This window comes from Mercenaria mercenaria, chromosome 14 (genome assembly GCF_021730395.1).
Source record: "Mercenaria mercenaria strain notata chromosome 14, MADL_Memer_1, whole genome shotgun sequence".
NCBI lineage: Eukaryota > Metazoa > Mollusca > Bivalvia > Venerida > Veneridae > Mercenaria > Mercenaria mercenaria.
In genome coordinates this window covers 70,901,343-70,905,952 of record NC_069374.1, presented here as the reverse complement: position 1 = coordinate 70,905,952, position 4,610 = coordinate 70,901,343, and positions in this window count along the sequence as shown.

Genomic DNA, 4,610 nt, shown 5'->3' with positions numbered 1-4,610 from the left:
GGTCATTTAAGTTTAATTACGGCCCATCCGCCCTTTCAGGCACAGTATATAGCTTTCCGCTAATAGTAGAATAACGAGCCGGGCCTGCCGTTGAAGAAATTTTTGAACACAAAAGGTGAAGTTAATTTACCTCTATGCAATTCTCATAAAGTGTAAGTCAAAATGTCCAATAGTTTTGAAGCCAAAATGGGTCACTGCTCGAGGCCTGTGAGACCTAAATGTGTGTGCTTGATTTTTTTTGCTGAACTGATTTGAAAACTTTGGCCCTTAGTCAAATTTTCATAATGGAAAAATCAGTTTTGATGACATTTTCGCAAATAAAAAAATGCAGAACAAAGTAGGTTTTAATGACACTGTTCACTTTTGTCAGTCAGTATTTTCCTTTTTTATGATCATACAAAATGTAAAGGACTGTAGTAAAAACTTTGCCCATGGTTTTAGAAATCCGCGAAGTTCAAGCGGATTGAAAGACAATAATTTTATCTTACTTTTACCCATGCCTTTTCGTTTTCTTTTACTCTTCTGTGTTCAGTATGTATGTGTAACATTCTGTCGAAATCGGCATGGTTCTATTGCATACTAGATAAAATGGCGGCTAAGAACTTTATATCTCGACTTTGAAAGAAGCGAAAAGGAGTAATCTTAATTGACGTGCAGCTTTCTTATATAACCCAAAAGCGAGCTCTCGGTATAATGTAGGGATAATACACGTTTTTGTGTATTAACGTCTGCATAAAACAAACGTGTATTGTCGCTATTCTTGCATAAAAGCATGACACACCGACCAAATTTATTGTTTCCATATGAGATGACTACGATTCCGATACATTTTTTAATGACCATTCTATTGTTCTTGCAAACGATATACATGTTTTAAATATCCATAACCGGGGCCTACCAATCAACAATACTATCAAAAGCATGTATTGAAGGTTTTAAGCGACTATTTTTATTACTCCCCCGCCACGAGTGGTGGGAGGTTATATTAATGGTCTCCGTCCGTCCTTCCGACCTTCCGTCTGTCCGTAACATTTTGTGTCCGCTCTGTATCTCCTAAACCCCTTGAAGGATTTTCATGAAACTTGGGTCAAATGATCATCTCATCAAGACGATGTGCAAAACTTATGAGTCAGCTATGTCGGCTCAAGGTCAAGGTCACAACTCGAGGTAAAAGGTTTGAGTCTTCCGTTCTGGGTCCGCTCTGTATTTCTTAAACCCGTTGAAGGATTTTCTTGAAACTTGTGTCAAATGATCACCTTATCAAGAGGATGTGCAGAACTCATGATTCCGCCATATCAACTCAAGGTCAAGGTCACAACTTAAGGTCAAATGTGTGAGCCTTACATTTTGTGTCCGCTCTGTATCTCTTAAACCCGTTGAAGGATTTTCTTGAAACTTGTGTCAAATGATCACCTTATCAAGAGGATGTGCAGAACTCATGATTCCGCCATATCTGTTCAAGGTCAAGGTCACAACTTAAGGTCAAATGTTTGAGCTTTACATTTTGTATCAGCTCTGTATCTCCTAAACCCCTTGAAGGACTTTCATGAAACTTGGGTCAAATGATCACCTCATCAAGGCGATGTGCAGAACTCATGAGTCAGCCATGTCTGCTCAAGGTCAAGGTCACAACTTAAGGTCAAAGCTTTGAGCCTTCCATTCTGTGTCCGCTCTGTATCTCCTAAACCCCTTGAAGAATATTCAAATTCATTGATGTCGAAATACATGGACTATAAAATATAAATAACAACGCCAATGCTTCCACCCAATACCATCAGCCCATTCACTATCCATAACAGCGGCGGGGGATATAGCTGTCTTTCAGACTGCCTTGTTTCTCGTTATTACAAACATGATATTACCCATAATTTTGCATGTTACTTACAAATTTGATAAACCGGAACACAATTCCAAGAATAATAACTTTGCATTCGTGTTATTTTGAGTACGAACACATTTCGAGTACGGATGAGTACGAACGTAGTGACAAGCTTTCAAAATTTCCATGAATATTGCGAGCAATTAGATAAAGCTATAACAACGGATACTACCCTAAATTATAAATACACGGGCTGTAAACACTGGCTCCCACTCTTTATGGCGGTGAGTTGAGAAAAGAGCCAGTGATACTTCCCGGCGAGGCGGCGCTAATGACTGGAACTACACGAGAAATGTAAATAAAGACAGAGGGTGAGTTTATTTTTTACTTTCTGTAACAAATTTAAGTCCTAATGGGCAATGCTATTCCACTCAGAATTGGTTAAACTTCTAATATATGCAGGTCGATCTGCAGAGGGAATGCATTTCTTGACGTGAGAACTTTTGAAAGTTGTGAAATAAGACCGAATTAAACCGAAGTCATTGATTTCAAAGTCATTGTTCGTATGTTGTTAAAAAGAATGTCTTACCAGTGTTTACAGCCCGTGAAATATGATTCATAAAAACAAAAAATCGAACACTTTACACGCAGTTCAATACATTCACGGTTGTCGACAAAATTTGAATCGACGCTAAGTTAAAAGAAAAGGGAAGTAAACAGAGGGAGAAGCGGATAAGTACATTGTTGGAGGCAGTACAGTTGGGTCTGGTAACTGATACAGCAAAACATACTATGGATTAGATTGCATCTTTTATGCTAAGAAAGAGATTATTGTGGAAGAAACAAGATGCAGATACGATACCAGAATTCCATCTGTGCAAAGATGTGTGTCCGTCCCTGGCAAAGCATTTAAAAAGTTAAAAAAATCATCTATTAACAGCACGTGAATCGCCTTGTACACGATATTTCTCCCGTTATTATATGGGCGGATCCAGAGAAAAAAATAGTTGTTATGAAAGAATACCAGTTTGCAGTGTAGCAGCAGTGATGTCATTCCATTTGTTGCCGTCCTCATGTTGATAGTATTATGAATAATGGCAAGTTTTGTTTCCTTTCAAATGGTATCTTTTCAAAAAATAATTATTTCACAATCAACTAGATACGAGTCGTTTTGCATTTCCGAAGTTATAGGTAATTTTATCTAATTTGATTGATCAATCGGATGACGCTATGTTATTAATTGCACCGTAACGGCGCTTCCGCCTCTGACAATGTAGCGGCGTCCAGATAATGTACTGCATGATATTCAGTACTGATGCCCATAACTGAAAACTGAAACTTAGATGAAAAATTCCGGCAAAAGTAAACAAATCCATCAATGAATGAAATATATACTCATGTTACTGTAAAGCTCGCTTCTCAAGCTCGCTATATATATTTATATGCCTGAAAAACCACCATTTCCTCAGCACATAATACATTTTTTTATATTTTCACTTTCATCATGTATTTTTGTAGAAAGGAAATTATTTTCATATAATTAGCACTTGTGAAATAATATCTCGGACAACCCTTCCTGTGGGATTGAACGTCGAATTTGGATCTGATGTCGTTCACGAATGAAGACGATGATAAAATGGCATCGTTAAAAAAGCTTTGAAAAACAGTAATCAAAATTATCTTTTTTTTTTAAATCATAGCTAAAACTCCCTTTTTACGGTGAAGACTCTGTGATTTTTCTTTTAAATTAAGGATTACTTGAACTAAAATCAAGAATTGTATTTTTATAAAAGGCGAATTAAACTTAAGGTTAGTGAGTCTTTTTGCTGTTCTACCTTTTTACTGTAAGGAACGATGGTCGAAGATTTATGACATGACTTTCTTACATTTATGGAAAAGAACATCGTTTTTGTAGTTAGCTACTGTAAAAAAGTAAATAAGATTGACTGCTATTTTCTAATGCTAATATAACTGATATAAACCAAACTTGGGCTTCCGGCAAATTCATCCACATACTAGATTTTACTAATTAAATTTTTTATGCAACTGAATCTTAGTATGTTTGTAAAATGTTACTTTATTTCATGTTCTATGTTACACACTAATGAAATAATTGTCAAAATCATTACGTTAAAGGACCATATTTTAGACTGACCTATTCTCGTTAAATAAAGTTATTATTATTATTATTATTATAATTATTGGTAATATAGGGCCTACAAGAATCATTAACGGTTAGCCCAGCATTTTGAGAAAAAAAATTAAACAACACCAAATCATAGAAAGAAAGGGTGGTTTCACATGAAAATTGAACAGCATATAAAACATGTACATTACGCTACAAAACAATTGTCAGTATACTGATATATGCATTGATTTCCGGAAGAAAAAAAACATCATAAAGGGGCCACACTTTGGGCAGCTCAACGCTTTTAAATTTCGCCATTTTCAAAGAACTGTTACAGATCTCTGTTTTGGTGCATTTGCAATAACGTTCCAGTGATAAAATTTCACATAAATAGGTAGAACATAGTTTCAAGCAATTTTATTTCTATTTCTTTACAAATTACATTCATTTTTAAAGTAGGTGGCGACTTTTTCAGAAGTATCCATCGTACGGGACAGTCCGACAGAACATGTAATGATCAGGTAGATTGTTGGTAAAGATGTTGTTCGTTTATCAAATATTTCTGCGTTTTGATGATATACTCCCAAACCTTAACGCGATCATACCCATATAAACGCAAAAGAAAAGAAAACTTCTAATCATTGAAAACATTTTAACGATGGA